General features: G+C 43.3%; 1 protein-coding gene across 5 annotated transcripts in view; it reads right to left on the reverse strand.

The window, feature by feature from the left end:
- The window catches only part of dlgap2a (discs, large (Drosophila) homolog-associated protein 2a), a 209,580-nt gene that overhangs the window by 163,413 nt on the left and 28,566 nt on the right, over window positions 1–17,601 (reverse strand). The gene's annotated exons all lie outside the window — the stretch shown is intronic.

Raw genomic sequence — 17,601 nt, forward strand, 5'->3', positions numbered from 1 at the left:
TTCTGGATTAGAGGGAAGATTTAAGATTGGGCACTTCTGACGTTGGGAATGGCTGGTCTAGAAAATCTGGCCTATGTAAGTTACACCAAATTCTGATCCTAATATCTGGATGATTCCGGTCAATTCCAGTCTTCTATTGTTCAATTCTGGGAAGCCTGTGAGCATTGTAGCCTCATGTTCTCACTAACAGGAGTGGCGCCTGGTGTGGTAACCCATCTGCCTCAAGGTTTCTTCCACAGCATGTCTTTATCCTGTCTTCCTTCTCTCACCCCAACCAATCACAGCAGATGGCCCCGCCCCTCCCTGAGCCTGGTTCTGCTGGAGGTTTCTTCCTGTTAAAAGGGAGTTTTTCCTTCCCACTGTCGCCAAAGTGCTTGCTCATAGGGGTCATATGATTGTTGGGTTTTTCTCTGTATGTATTATTGTAGGGTCTACCTTACAATATAAAGCACCTTGAGGCGACTGTGATTTGATGCTGTATAAATAAAATGTAATTAAATTGTTCAAAGATTGGCTCCTGAGTTTCTCCCATGCGACTGGATGATTCTGGATGTTTTGGAGATCTGTGTGTATACTGGGATTTGTTCTCACCTCCCTCAAAGCACAAATTAACTTCTTGTAATTAGCATGTGACTCATAGTCATTTCACAGGCCCTCTTGCAGAGAAATCTGTCTCCACATGTATAACCCTGCATCTGGTACAGCAGAAAAAAGACAGATTAGGGGTCATCTGCTGATGTTTGCAGAGGAAAATTAAAACAAAGTGCGCACCCGCTAAATTAACTTGACCCACTGCGGCAGAACTGCGCACATATGTGGTCGTTTTTCCCCGACGTGGAAGACAAAAACACACCAGCTGGCTCGACGGCTACAGAGTGCACACACGTGTTCTCCCATGAGCTGGATACGATGTGTATCTGTGTGTTTGCTGTTTATGGAATTAAGCTTTCTTTCAGCTTGTGACAAGGGAAATTAATTCTACTAAGTGGGAAAACGACATTATAACACCGGCCCCCCGTGCTAGTCATGAAACCTATTCATCTCACCAGGTGTGAAATATCACCGAGCAGAAAGCGGCAGGTTTAAAGAAACAAAGATCTCTATTATCAGCTGAAGACATTGCTGCCAGCAATATTTCAGTCAGTGACGGAAACAACTGGAATATCCTTCGTATTCTCTCAGCTAAGCACATAATCCTGTGCTGTAATGTGTAAAAACTGCCCTCCTCCTATCAACATGGTAAATCTTGTGTATATTTGCCTGCTTATTGGATATTACCAGCAACACAGCCCACAAACTGACTAACGTGGAACAGCAGGTTATCTGATCTCTGACTGCAAGAGCTCAGACTGTACAAATCGAAATGGGGATGCTGTTCACTTTACTGTAGTGTGCACAGCTGATAACTGAAGTAGTACTTAGCAGCTTAAAGGCATATTTTGTTTTAACATGTTTTATTGTATTTTACTTCTTTTATCTTATTTTTTATTTGTATTTATTTTTTTGTTCTTACTTTGCCTATGCTATTTGCATATGTACAGCACTTTGTGAACCCTGGTTTTATGTTAAGTACGTTACAAATAGAGCTGGTATGGTATATGCCAGCCACGCTGTGGAGTACTTGGACGCGTGTGATGGAGCATTGTCCTGCATGAAAATCATGTTTTTCTTGAAGGATGCAGACTTCTTCCTGTACCACTGCTTGAAGAAGGTGTCTTCCAGAAACTGGCAGTAGGACTGGGAGTTGAGCTTGACTCCATCCTCAACCCGAAAAGGCCCCACAAGCTCATCTTTGATGATACCAGCCCAAACCAGTACTCCACCTCCACCTTGCTGGCGTCTGAGTCAGACTGGAGCTCTCTGCCCTTTACCAATCCAGCCACGGGCCCATCCATCTGGCCCATCAAGACTCACTCTCATTTCATCAGTCCATAAAACCTTAGAAAAACCAGTCTTGAGATATTTCTTGGCCCAGTCTTGACGTTTCAGCTTGTGTGTCTTGTTCAGTGGTGGTCGTCTTTCAGCCTTTCTTACCTTGGCCATGTCTCTGAGTATTGCACACCTTGTGCTTTTGGGCACTCCAGTGATGTTGCAGTTCTGAAATATGGCCAAACTGGTGGCGAGTGGCATCTTGGCAGCTGTACGCTTGACTTTTCTCAGTTCATGGGCAGTTATTTGGCGCCTTGGTTTTTCCACACGCTTCTTGTTGACTATTTTGAATGAAACGCTTGATTGTTCGATGATCACGCTTCAGAAGCTTTGCAGTTTTGAGACTGCTGCATCCCTCTGCAAGATATCTCACTATTTTTGACTTTTCTGAGCCTGTCAAGTCCTTCTTTTGACCCATTTTGCCAAAGGAAAGGATGTTGCCTAATAATTCTGCACACCTGATATAGGGTGTTGATGTCATTAGACCACACCCCTTCTCATCACGGAGATGCACATCACCTAATATGCTTAATTGGTAGTAGGCTTTCGAGCCTATACAGCTTGGAGTAAGACAACATGCATGAAGAGGATGATGTGGACAAAATACTCATTTGCCTAATAATTCTGCACTCCCTGTAGTGGACTCAGTGACTCTGAGGTTTCCACATCATCATCCCTCCACCGCCGTGCTGATGCTTGTCTGAGGTCTTTGGTTGATGATGTGCATTAAACATTACTCTCCGTAGTCTTGTGGTTTGTTCAGATGCAGCTTTGCAAACCTAAGCTGTGCAGCCATGTTCTTTTTAGGGAAAAAAAAAAAAGAAAAAAAAAAAAAGAAAAAAAAAGTTCACAGACCTTTTGGAAGGATGACCAGTGACCGGAAAACAGGGTCATGGGGAGCTTAGGCTCAGTGACACTCTGCAGAACTAATGTTCAGCACTGCAAACTTCAGTGTTTGCAATGACAGAGAGATTTCAGAACATAAAGTGCAACTTGTTCTGAATCGGGCTGCATAGCTGCAAACCGGTCAGAGTGCCCATGCTGACTGCATAGATCGCCTGCTCTGATGAATCGCATTTCATTCGCATCATTTACCAGGGGAAGAGATGGCAGCAGGATGCACAATGAGATGAAGGCAACAGAGGAAGTCTGATGCTTCTGACTGTATTGTGCTGCAAGTCGTGGCATTCATGGATGTTATTCAGACAAATATCACCGAGCAAAACATTTCTGAAGAGTTTAAATGATCAGGCTGATTGGTGTGTTTCACAGCAATATCACATATGAGCCAAGCAGGCTCATATACTAATTAAAGCCATGACAGTGATGAAGCAGTAGACCTCGTGTGTTCATTATAATTGCCAGGACATTTCCACAGTGGCATCAGACAGGAAAATCATACAAGCTTCACTCACTGGGGTTGTTTCTTTGGTTGTGAGAATGACATATAAAAGGTGATTTTGCAGAAAAGCAAGCATGACAGGACATAAATACTTTGAAAGTGATACGACGGTAAATGTGTTGGTGTGTTGATGTGCAGCGTATGAACAGGGATGTCCCCGCTGCACCCACACGCTTACAAATGGACTCGCTGGTTGGAATTGACATTTAATTTCCAGCAGCAAACATCCCAGACCCTCCAAGACGGAGTCTGTTTGCGACGGATTTCCAAGCTTGCATTTTTTAATATGAGACATTTAGGCAGGTTTTATGAAAGAAAATTCACCTCTCAAAGCTCCAGATTCTCATTAGAAGTGAGACAGAAGATGACGCTCAGCGCTCTATTGAAAAAGGAAAAATTAAAATGAAAAAAATAATTGGGTGGGTGATAAGCTGGGGTTATGTAACGTGCATGTGTCAATCACTGATTGGAAGTCATACAATGCAATGCCCAAAGTTAACAAACACCAGTGCATTAAAATTAACCAACTTGTACTAATCTAAATGGCACTGTATGCCAATAAATGTTTTTAAAAGTGCTAAAATCCAGATTTTTGCAGACACATCTAAAAATGCATGGTCTGTCTCTCAACTGCAGGCAACCATTACTTTTATTTGTTTCTATAGCCTGGGCTCTCTGGAGAAAAGAAGATCAGAAACAGAGTATGACTATACCACTGTTCATTCATTATTTAACAGCAAACTGACACAAAGTCTGTGATGGCTCCAATCTGAAATAAACTAAAGATAGTGTGCGTTACACCCTTTATATCCATCCCTACGTCACATAAACAGAGAATAAATCTGGATTTATTCTCTGAATCAAATAAAAATAAGACAATACAACATTACTGATGCTAAAACAGAAGCAGTGCTTTGTGACTGGGCTGTGGTTCAGAAGGCGGGCAGCATGAAATTGCCCTCCATGCAACTACCAAATATCTGTGCATTACCAGTGTGAGACTCAGCTGTGAGAAAGGTCAGTCTTCTCAATGGGGAAAGCCCTGTGAATTCACTCCAGGCTTTATCAATAATGCAGCGGGTGAATAAGAAAGAGAGAAAGAATCTATGGCGTCTGTGTCCTCAATGTCACGTTCAACGTCCAAGCAAACCTTTTATTATAGTGTAAATATATACATTCCTATAGATTCGCTCTTCCAGGTTTGCTCAGATCCACGTCAGGGCCCGATTTGTTTCAGCTGAGCAGATTTCACTTGACACTTTTTGCTGATAACAGATTTACAGACAGGAAGATGTTGAGCCACCATATGCTGCCAGAACAGCTTCAATTTAACGGAGGGATGGCACACCATTGTTCCAAAGAATATTTCCTCGCTGTGGGGAGATCTGTTTAACATGCTTGTCCAAGCCCTCCCTCAGGTGTTCAGCTGCTTTAAACCTGATGACTCTGGATGGCCTTGGAGTAAGCTGTAGTAGTTCCCTGGTGATTGCATAGATTTTTTTTGTGTGTGTTAAGATTAGATTAATTGCAAGTACCTGAGACAACCGACTGATCACCCAGAGGTTGAGCATGCAATGCAATGCCACTCACTGCAGGAAGGTTTAACTTACTGTCACTTGTCTATATCTACATATATTGACTCAAAAGTACCAAGAAATAGACACAAGTTTCTTTTATTGTTTTTTTCTACTGTTAGTTTTGAATGGTACTACTTAGTTTGGTGACTTGTTTGTCTGAATATATAAGTTAGCAACCTTAAAACGTGCAGTGGTCATAATAAACTGACATAAGGGGCTGAAATGCTACAAATACTTCACAGCTGAGTGGAGATTCTGGACTCTGCTCTCACTTTCTGTGACTATTTCTGAGTTCCCTTGTAATAACTTTTGCATTTCCCCCGACCAACAGTGAAGGCTGAGCTGTATTCTGATAGGGTATCATGCATTATGTAGTAGGCTGCCACTGGTTGTGACTACAGTGAGTCAGTGCAGCCTTACTGTAGCTGTGGCTGTCAGGCACTAGCCTGTCCCGTTGCATTTAGAAAACAGCTGGAGGAGCTCTCTCACTGACTGCTGCGAGCACAGACTGCAGATCTCATTATGACTACAGCCCTGGGATGACATCGCTGTTTCTGTGACTGTAGCCATGGCTGTGCTTTGTTTGTTAGAGTTACAGCGGTGACACATTAGCTCTGGAGATACTGTAGTGCTGGCGACATAGCGGTCAGAAGCAGGAACAGCTGGTAATATCCATAGCACGAGGTTCATCCACATTATCCAGTCCAAACATCTGGCCACATCTGCATCCTCACAGGCAGAACATGCTACAGCTGGATGCTGTCAGGGACTGACCTTTTAAAAGGAATAATGGCCACCAAGTGTCACGTCATCTGTCCTTTCTGAGTTTTTCTCTTAAATATTCAGTGAGAGAAACGGGATTCAGGAAAAACATTCTTCACTTCACTTTTCGAGACACTTTGGGACCGCAGAAAAATTTCACTTTGTAAGACTGACATGATGATTAGAGTATAGAAAGAGGAGCATAAATCGAAGGTGGAAAGGTTGACATGTGCTTCTTAAAAGGCCATATAAAAATGCACGTTAGGCTACAATAGTTCCTAAAATATACGTGTTACATCTTTGTTTCATTTTTAGTGTTGAGTGTTAAAATTAATAAATTCTTTACTTTACAGACTGAAATAAAACAACCAATATATTTTTCCCCATTTGAATGTCCATGTCATGATTTTGTGACCTTATCAACAAACATGCACCAATGACATTTACATTACTTTATGGTAACTTTACTTTATTACTCCTGAGTGCAACAGGAAACACGTTATAGCTGCAGAAGGCCCAGCGTGTATGTATACTGTAAGAAGATCCACTCACACGAATAAATTACAGGTTTCTAACATTTTACTTTCCTGGCCTTTTTATCACAGCCAATAGCACAACATTTTCTATACAAGTGAACATTTATTTAAACTGCAAATCCATGAATTGTTCCAGCGAGCTGAAAGGACCTGAAAGCCTAAAACTGAACGATGCTTCTGTTATCAGTGGATCTCGGTTAGAGCCAGAATTTCTGTGTGAAAATCTGTGTTCATACATGTACCCTATCGAGTGCATCTCTCCGCTGCTGCTTACTCTTGTATCCGCCTGTTCTCCCAGCTACCGTCCAGCACAGAGGGCTGTGCTCGGGAGACCTGCCTTCCTCCACACAGTCTGTATTTGCCCGTTCTCCTCTTTCTTTGCAAATGCTCTGTCTCTCCCCCCTCCTGTGCTTTCATGCCGATCCGCCTGTTCATCTCAGCGCCCAAATGGCAACAGGCAAACCGAGCAGCATGACTCTGACAATATTACAACACTAACGGAGCATTTTTGCCAGAGATCTGGAAGACTCTGATTTTAAGTGAAGGTTGTGGCTTTCTGCAGGTTTTGAAAATGGAGGGCAAAGGTTTGCGCTGCAGGACTGTACAGTAAACACAACATGAGGTGGTGTAGAAATATAGGTAGAAAATGTAAGTCTGCATGAAATTCACAGTACCAACAATTTGCAAAAAGACAAATTTCCCTTTGGCTGAGACAAAGGTCAGAGGAGTGCTGAAATCCACAGAAGAGGAGAGGACAGCCACTCTACGAGGACTTACTATAATCCTTCAATTTCATATTTTAGCTGAGTGCGATAACGGGGCAGCGCTATCTGCCACACGCTGCTGGTACTGTCAGAAAACAAAGACAGATGGTCAAAAGATCACTCTCCTGCAATTAAGATTTTCCTTCAAGGGTCAAATGTGGTAAACGTGAGTGAGTGCCAACGTGAGGCCGTGCGGTACAAATATAGGCACTGTATTCTGACGTTGCTTGGAATAAGAGATTAGAGCTCCCCCATGAGAAAGGACGTTAAAATGACATGAAAGCAAAAGAACATTTAGAGAGACAAAGACGGAGACTCAGACATGCGGAAGCCCGGCTGTGCATCAGTGCATACGTGGAGACGCAACAACAGTGTTTTAAATAGAGAAAAGGGAGAGCCGAGTGGCAGCATACATCTGAATCACGCAGGGAAGGAAAAACCCAACAGCGTGAGGAAAAGGAAGTGGTAGATAAGATGAAGCGCACAAGGGACATTTGAAAAAAGCAACGATTTGAAAATAGGTTTCAGTCCAGGAGCATTACTGAGGTGTATCCCACTGTGAAAAGAGTCGTTACCGGCTGCAACAATGCTGCTGCTATTGTTTTGACCATACCAAAATGTGATTTTAGAGATACTCACAAAGGCAGTTATATCTGTGTGTCTATGGACAGACGTCACAGTGTGCAGTGAAGGGCAGAGTTCAACCACTGAATGCCGAGTACCGGACATGGGACAGGCACATAACATGCTCCTCACCAACGCGATGGCTGATTTTGTTTTCAGCTTGAGCATGTGTGTGTCTGTGTTTACAGTCACATCATGAGGATTTCTTTCCTTCAGTAGAACATGTTATTAGGTTTGGTACGGCCTCAGTCACACAGCCTTAGAGACCAGTTGGCATCCAAACGGTAACCATCAATTACAAGGGAAAAACATTTATATTCCCCAACCGGTTGGCGAGTGAATGCTGCAGGCAACTGTCATTCGCTGTGAAATGAACCAATAAAACCCCATTTAAGTGAGTCTAAATACCTAAGGAAAACCCGTGCATTCATTGGCTGGCTGCCGAGTGGTCGCTGGAGGTTACCAGCAGTCACTAGCTGTGATTATCAGCAGTTTGCACAGTGGGCATAAACATGTCTGCAAATACTCACAAACTCCTGCAAAACAGAAACAGACAGTGTTGGCCTTCAAAGTAAAAGCTGCACATTTTAATGATTGTAGTGGTAAGACACAACTTTTACTTTGAAGCCTAATGTTCTCCGTTTCTAGTTTGCAAACTTTTTCAAGTTCCTCCATCGCTCAGAGAGTAAATGCAGGTGTCTGCAGACACATCGCCATGTTTTATGAAAACTATGTGTGACTGCGGCAATCTGCTAGTGAACAACAAAGCAAAGCAATCAGACTGAGGCTTTTGATGCAACACCTTCTTTGTAACCAATATTACCGATTTCACATAGCCACACAAATTTGCTACCAACTAGTCTCTGGGCCTGTGTGCCTGAGGCCGAAGGTAAGGAAAGACAAAGAGACGCAGTACTCAGATAATACTGAATTTAAATGTACAGACAAAATTCATAATGAGAACAAAGGTTGGCTGTCACACCTACCCCCAAGGAGCCAATCAACAGCTCCCTTCTGATTCATTTAAGGAGCATTTTCAAAATATTTGCCTAAATATCTGTCTAAAGGCAAGACCCTTAATAGCTACAGAGAGACTTTGGACAGCTCAAGTTTAGGTTTAATTTAGATAAGAGTCACAGTTCTGTCAGATAGCCCTTTAAAGTGTTTAAAAATGTAGTAATTACGAGAGTTTTGCACGTGTACTCAGCACGATGATGCGCCCTGTGGCTGATTTTAGCCCACCACAGGAAGGTCCTTTTTTTTAGTTCTCCCAGAAGAAATAGATTTACAGCCCCTAGCCAGACACTTCTTCTTTTCCCTTACACACAGAAAAAAGCCACGCAGCCAAGCCAGCACTTTTCATCCTTGCACCCCTTCTCTCTGGGCCTCGGGCCAGCATGGATGAGTGGCAGCTACAGTCATCTCTAGCATCCTCATGTTCCCCCTGCATGGAGGCTTGTTCCATTACAAAAACTGGCTGGAAATGATGTGAAAGTTCGTTTCTGCAAAGTACTCTTCCTAGAATAAGTCTTTACACCTCAGCAATTTCCCAAATTCCAACACAACACCTGATTTCTACAGTGGGATGAATCTATGGGATTAAATCAGAAAGCATCCGTGCTTCTCTTATCAGCGAGAAAACAAAATGCATTTTGCAGAAAGGAAATGAGTAAAGGCTGCAAGCTGCAAAGACAGAAGTCGCTGCGGGCTTGTACTCAGCCTCTGTCCTCTCATTATGTGCATCTTCTGCCTCTTTCTTTCTTTTTGCTGAGGAAATCCCCGGCTACAGGGCTTAGGCGTAAGACGGCCTATTAATAAAGTATTTAAATGGACTTTCACCAATATACAGTGGGGCAAAAAAGTATTTAGTCAGCCACCGATTGTGCAAGTTCCCCCACTTAAAATGATGACAGAGGTCAGTAATTTGCACCAGAGGTACACTTCAACTGTGAGAGACAGAATGTGAAAGAAAAAAATCCATGAATTCACATGGTAGGATTTGTAAAGAATTTATTCGTAAATCAGGGTGGAAAATAAGTATTTGGTCACCTCAAACAAGGAAAATCTCTGGCTCTCACAGACCTGTAACGTCTTCTGTAAGAAGCTTTTCTGTCCCCCACTCGTTACCTGTATGAATGGCACCTGTTTGAACTCATCATCTGTATAAAAGACACCTGTCCACAGCCTCAAACAGTAAGACTCCAAACTCCGCCATGGCCAAGACCAAAGAGCTTTCGAAGGACACCAGGAAAAGTATTGTAGACCTGCACCAGACTGGGAAGAGTGAATCTACAATAGGCAAGCAGCTTGGTGTGAAAAAATCAACTGTGGGAGCAATCATCAGAAAATGGAAGACATACAAGACCACTGATAATCTCCCTCGATCTGGGGCTCCACGCAAGATCTCATCCCGTGGGGTCAAAATGATCATGAGAACGGTGAGCAAAGATCCCAGAACCACACGGGGGGACCTGGTGAATGACCTGCAGAGAGCTGGGACCAAAGTAACAAAGGTCACCATCAGTAACACACTACAACGGCAGGGAATCAAATCCCGCAGTGCCAGACGTGTTCCGCTGCTGAAGCCAGTGCATGTCCAGGCCCGTCTTTCTGCCAAGGGGACAGGACGACTGATCCGTGTTAAGGACAGAATGAATGGGGCCATGTATCGTGAGATTTTGAGCCAAAACCTCCTTCCATCAGTGAGAACTTTGAAGATGAAACGAGGCTGGGTCTTCCAACATGACAATGATCCAAAACACACCGCCCGGGCAACAAAGGAGTGGCTCCGTAAAAAGCATTTGAAAGTCCTGGAGTGGCCTAGCCAGTCTCCAGACCTCAACCCCATAGAAAATCTGTGGCGGGAGTTGAAAGTCCGTGTTGCTCGGCGACAGCCCCAAAACATCACTGCTCTCGAGAAGATCTGCATGGAGGAATGGGCCAAAATACCAGCTAATGTGTGTGCAAACCTGGTAAAGACCTATAGTAAACGTTTGACCTCTGTTATTGCCAACAAAGGTTATGTTACAAAGTATTGAGTTGTATTTTTGTTATTGACCAAATACTTATTTTCCACCCTGATTTACGAATAAATTCTTTACAAATCCTACCATGTGGATTCATGGATTTTTTTTCCACATTCTGTCTCTCACAGTTGAAGTGTACCTCTGGTGCAAATTACTGACCTCTGTCATCATTTTAGGTGGGGGAACTTGCACAATCGGTGGCTGACTAAATACTTTTTTGCCCCACTGTATGCTGACTCAAGTCAATTCTTGGCACAGTTTAATGGTAATAAAGGGCATCCCTACCATGATTAATAGCCTTAAATCTGCAAGTGGTTTAGCTACAGCAGCAGAGTAAATTCAAACGTGTGGTCAAAACACTGAATAACAAACAGGGGACAATATAGAGGATTACTGAACATGAGAAAACATTATGACCTGTTAAAAATGATCTAAGAAGCCGTGACATTCGAAATGAGCCTGACATGAAATCAAATCCTTCCTGCCTGTCACTTCTGCCGTTTTACGCCGATCACTCCTCCAAACCTGCACACGACACCTGACAGCGTGCTTAAATTCACTCTTCTGCAGCGCTCGTGTTGACCTTGCAGTGTTTAGGCAGGCAACTAAAACCTCTTCAGGTAGCTGTCTGCGTGCAGCTGGTGGGGGGACTGAGTTATGGAGCTGATGTGTAGTGATGGCACACAGGTGGAACGCTTCACAGCTCCTATATGCCGGTGCTTTTTCCTCCCCAGTGCTCTGTGCCACGAAAAAGTGATGTAAATCTATTGCAAAGGCCTGTTCGCTGCAGCCGGAGATTCACCCTCTTAGTCGTGCAGACTAAAGATAAGCTGACTCACAGTGCACGATAGGTGAATGCTAAGCAGCATGGGTGAATCTTATTATGGGTCTGGGGGAAGAATTGGGTAAGAGAGGTTTTTGTCAGCAATGCAGGTCCACATATCCTTGCAGAGTCCTTCACCTGCAGCATGCGCCTATCTAGTTGGATCATATGCAGAAAAAACAGACATGAATCCTGAAATCAAAAACATGTGTATCACTCAACTCGAGCTGGGGATCACTGACGTTATGTGCACCATGTATTTCACTGTGATGACTTTTTCCCCAGTTTAGACGCATAGCACCATCTTATGGTCTTACACAGAAATTCATCTTTAAAGAGAGATGTAATGCAATCAGCCAAGAGTGACACTCGTGTTTAACAGTCTCCTTCTATACTGAACTCGCTAAAGCCAACTTAGCTCCTCCAGCTTTAATCTTTACAGGTCAAATTCAAGAGGTTAAAACTTCCTCCAACAGCAGTTACACACGCTTCTGTTCACCCTGCCATTTACATCCCACTCTTTCATCATGTGAATACAATCCAGCATCTTTAAACAGTCTTTCAATATTTACGATACGATATTAAGAATCTTTTCGTCTGCCATCTCACAGACTTTGAAGCCCTATCAAAGCTGCCTGTGCTCACGCTGCCATGCAGCAACCTCAGACACATACAGTAAAGACAAAAGCAATACGGAGAGCTAAATTATTCACTGCTGTGCCTAAAGTGAGGCAAGGACACAAAGTAATTTAAAAGCAGGAGGTTCAAACCGTCTCCGAGCTGAGGATGTGTCAGCTTGTGGAATTACATAATCTGCCCGGCGCAGCCTGGAAATACTGGCAAAGATAAGATGTCACCTTCTGATGAAAGTAGGCTTGAGTTAAACTTATAATAGTGTAGTAATGTATGGGTTGGTGGTGCAGAAAATTAAATAGATGTTGATGCAGCTTCTTGGGTAACGCATGGACTGCAGACGTGGAATATTTATTTAATGTTAAAAACCTAATTATAAAGGAGCACCATATTAGCTATAGGTGATGATTCTGTGAGGTGCTCAGCGTGTGATCCAAATCGACATTCATCTCTTGACACTCTCCTGCTGTGAGTATGATGGCAGCTGTACGCCAGGCTGCCTGCTGTCTGTGCCGTCCAAAAAGAGAGCCGTCAATCCCACAGATTGGATGTCGACTGCAGACGCATTATGATGCACGAGCCACTTTCCCATTACCGTTAACTTGGACGTATTTTGTGCATTCTTTACGCATCTACTTCCTCAAGATGTCAGTGCACCATTAGGAGAACACAGTGAGGTTTGAGCTGCATCAGAGCTTCATCTTCAGCATGCGGTAACGTAGAGCCGGGGAGTCTTTCCACTGATTAGCTGTGATGCAGCGCAGCAGACAAACCAAAGCTGTGAATCACCAATAATGAACTCTCTCGCTCTAATCCCCAGCACATTCTGCTGAGGCAGGTGTGCAACGGTGAAACACCATTACTGTCGTCTTAATGAGAGTCCCGTGTGCATTTCCCCATGTTTTGGTCCCAGCAGAGCTTTATCTGGGACCGCGCCGCTGGACACGCTAGATGGGACAGATAACCTCCATCTGTCTTCATGACTGTCTGGGCTCTATTGCTTTAGAAGAAGTGCTGCTACAAGCTCTTCCTCTGCTTGGCCAAGAAAACCAATATTTGGTTTGTATCTGACCTTGCGCAATTTGTAACAGGAGAAGTTACATCATTTGAGACACACACACACACACACACACACACACACACACACACACACACACACACACACCTTTAACGTCCTCTCGCCTCATCATTATAGCACGCTGACCCAGGTCACACATTAACTACACGATGATTAAAAAACATGCTTCAAAATGGTCTGTTGCCTTGTTTGTGACCAGAAACATGCACTCATACATCAGTGAGGCTTTAGGCTGCTGTTTCAAACTTCCAGGTTATTGTACAGTTTGTTGATGTTACCTTTCAAATGGACATGCACGTCTGTCCATGAAGGTCTTATATCTTACATCTCTTTTTTTAGAGACATGGTCAGTCTCAGTGTCTGCTGGGTCTGACCGCTACCTCTGACCTGACCTGGACCTCTGACATGTTTGGGTTGATGTTTCTGAAGCATTTTTTATTAAAATGACCTGATAAATAATATGACTCGTAGTGCAGAATGGTAAATGGCCTGTATTTATATAGCGCTTTTCTAGTCCCTAAGGACCCCAAAGCGCTTTACACAACCAGTCATCCAGCCATTCACACACTGGTGATGGCAAGCTACATTGTAGCCATAGCTGCCCTGGGGCGCACTGACAGAGGCGAGGCTGCCGGACACTGGCGCCACCGGGCCCTCTGACCACCACCAGTAGGCAACAGGTGAAGTGTCTTGCCCAAGGACACAACGACCGAACCAGCAACCTTCTGATTACAAGGCGAACTCCCAACTCTTGAGCCACGATCACCCCCTAACGGGGGAAACAGACTACAACTAAAGAATTGTGTTAGTTTCTTATTCAGCACCAATTAGCAGGTATCTGTTGTTGTGCATTGCACATGAATGCAACTTTCTAATCAAGCTTGGTAGTGTTAGCTCACAATTCACCCTGTCATTCAAATATGAGGCACAACTACAACTTTAAGACAAATACAGAGGCATCTATGTTCTCTTTTCGTGCAGTCCACAGAGATCTGTCAGCTAACTGGCCAGTTGCTAATAAAGTGTGAGCGAGGAAGTCTTTAGGGTTCACTCTTGTAGCTAACGGGAGAAGACCTGGTGCACTCTCGTTTTAGAGACCGGAGACAACTGTGCTGGGGAAATAACGGCAGGAATATCAAACTAGCAGCTGTGCAGATCTGCATTTCCCACATCAATGTCTCATCAGATTTAATAAGACTGTTAAAACACAACTTTCAATCTGTACCTTTTCATGTATATTTGAAAACTAACAAACTATTTATAAGGTTTATTCAACAATTTAGGAGATTGTTATCAGATATAATAAATAAATCCAAATAGTTGGTGTTCCTACAGAATATCTCCGTGGCCGCTGATGCTGGCTGAACGTTGTGTCTTTTGAAAAAGGCTACAAAGACATGACTTCACTGTTAACATCACTCACTCTTCAAGACTCTTCTAATCAGATGACTCAACGGGCTGCATTAAATTAACAGCCTAACATAATATACTTTCTCTTTCCCACACTTAATTTGTTGGTAAAAGCTCTGAAATTTTCCACAGACAGTAAAATGAAAACATCAGGCTTTTTTTCTCTTTTGTGCTGCTCCACCTGTTTGGCTAAAAGGGAGAAAGAGAGAGAATAATCAAGGATAATGTAGAGTGACAGACAGAGTCTCATCTACATAACTTTGGGTCACATGTGCTAAATTTCTGCATTAATGCAGAGCAGGTTGTTTTTGAGAGCTAAATGATTAAGACAGACAGAAGAAAACAAAGTAAAAAAGATCCATTAAATGACTGTTTGGATTGATGAAGTAATACTTTGCTCTTTCAGTGATGATGTTTGGATCTTTTTAGCCCATAACTGTCACGGCTACAGCAGCAGACGTGTGGAGTTGTAGAAGGACCCAAAATGCAGCCACTGGCTGAGATGCGAGTGAACTTTATTCCAGAAGGGGTGAAAACACGAACAGAAGCGGAGCTAGAACAGAACTAAGAGCGACCTAGACTGGGGATAACTAACCAAACCAACCGGAAAACATGAAAGCAGAGAAACACGGGATGGTAAGCAGACGATCCGACGACAAACAGAGCTAACCACACACTAAATATACACACAAGGTAACAAGGAAACGGCGCACAGGAGGGAGACATGCCTGCACCTAATTACATGAGACAGGGAGGACGCAAAACAGAACACACGGACGTCAGACAAAACCCAGAAGAAAACAAAGATTAATAACAACAACAACAACAACAACAATAATAATATTATGCTAACCACCGTGCAGCACGGTGGCACGGTGGTTAGCACTGTTGCCTCACAGCAAGAAGGTCCTGAGTTCAATTCCACCATCAGGCCGGGGTCTTTCTGTGTGGAGTTTGCATGTTCTCCCCGTGTCTGCGTGGGTTCCCTCCGGGTACTCCGGCTTCCTCCCACCATCCAAAGACATGCAGCTTGTGGGGATAGGTTAATTGGATAATCCAAATTGCCACTAGGTGTGAATGTGCGAGTGAATGTGAGTGTGAATGGTTGTCTGCCCCTGTGTGTTAGCCCTGCGACAGACTGGCGACCTGTCCAGGGTGTACCCCGCCTTTCGCCCTATGACAGCTGGGATAGGCTCCAGCGCCCCCCGCGACCCTGAAAAGGATAAGCGGAAGCGAATGGATGGATGGATAATAATAATAATAATAATAATAATAATAATAATACAAAAAGTCAAAACACTGGGTCACCGGCCCAGGACAGTAACAACTGGAGATTTTGTTATACGATGTTTCATTTGATATGTTAACTGTGACATTTACTTTGTGATAAAGAGACCATGCAGGTACATCATTCAATACATCACTGAAATATCCAATCATATGTCTTGATGTATGCTCAGTCATCCCATACCCAGGAAGTTGATTCTGATCATGTGACTGAATCTCAAGGTGGTGATAAAAGATACCTCCAGATTAACAATCAGCTCTCTGGGATCCAGTGATAGAAATGATTAAGTAAAAAGTTTGGACAACTGTGTGTTTCATAGATATGTAAACACATTTCTGAACTGCAGGGCTTGTGCCAAGAAAACGGCAGCATTCAGTCACCATATGTGATCATGATGACTGCTTATATTCATCTCATTACGCTAACTGAAAAGATAGGAGTCAAAAATACAACTGTAGCTTTACTAGAAGTACCGACGCTTGTGTTGAACCATTCTCTGGTGAGTTTTTGACTTTTGTACTCAAAGTATAAAAGTAAAAAGCTCATTACTCGAATATTAATGTCATATGAATATAATGTGAAAATCAAATGACATTCTAATTCTAATGAATGTGCTCAGCTTGAACATTTCCCTTCACAAGTAGAGAAAAACGAGCAAACAGCTGCGTCTGTTGGTGCCTGCATCGTAGAGAAATGATTTTCCCTTCACACCTAAACAGAACAACGAGTACGGTCAGAGGATAAAGTGGTGCAAGTACGAATCACTTCAGAACCACGTCTGCTGTGGGCAGCAGGGTTAGAGTACACGCTGCATTTACGCACTGCAGCACAGCAGTTTCTCTGCTAACAGTAAAAACTGACAAACACTCAAATAGAAGCACAGATCCCTGAAAATTCTGCTTCTTACATCGTACTTTTCTACTCTGCTTGAACACTCAGAGTACTTTATATAACGTGCCTCGTTCACCCATTCATGCAAACACAAACACTAAATGCTTTCTATGTAACACTCACACACAGTCGCACTTTAGCATGCACCTACTCCACCGCCTGAGCCTCAAACACCCCAGCTCTGAAGTCCAGCCCTACTTAAGAATAGTAACTTTAGAAAGTTTTGGAGTTGTAGATCTGCTTTCAAACTTTCTTGGTGATTCCAGAGTGAAACGTCATAACACCAACACATTCACATGTCTGCGAAATGACAATGTTCCTCATGCTCCCGTCCTCCCAGATATTATTCTGGCCCTTACATATGCAGACATTGTATTCAGGAATGCCAAACTATAGGCTCTTCTTCTTTTGTCGCACGTCTAAGCCCTCGTGATATCAAAGCCTTCTCCGTGCATGCGTTCATGCTTTTTCATCCCTTCGTCCTCTGATCTCAGCAGGGATATATCACAGTGAGTCTCACAGAAGTTTGGATGGAGGGAACGAAAGCCTGTTGTCAAACATCTGTCGCATCGCAGCAGCAAAGGAAGTGAATTTGCTGCTCCATAATCTTCTCCCCGTTATCTCTCCCAGAGCATTAATAAAGCATCAAGCGAGTACTCTAGCAGATTTACTTTCTAAAGCAATTTGATGAAGTTCAATGCGGCCTCTGAACTACTGAGAGCTTGAAAAGAGCAACTGCTGTCGGTCATCTCTTTGTCCTCAGCGGCACTATAAAAAAGTGCCAGATTATAAGCCTGACATTTAGCCCGTCCACTTTTAACGTCGACTTTGGTGATCCACATAACCGAAACAAGCTCT

Source organism: Astatotilapia calliptera, chromosome 19 (genome assembly GCF_964374335.1).
Source record: "Astatotilapia calliptera chromosome 19, fAstCal68.1, whole genome shotgun sequence".
Classification (NCBI taxonomy): Eukaryota; Metazoa; Chordata; class Actinopteri; order Cichliformes; family Cichlidae; genus Astatotilapia; species Astatotilapia calliptera.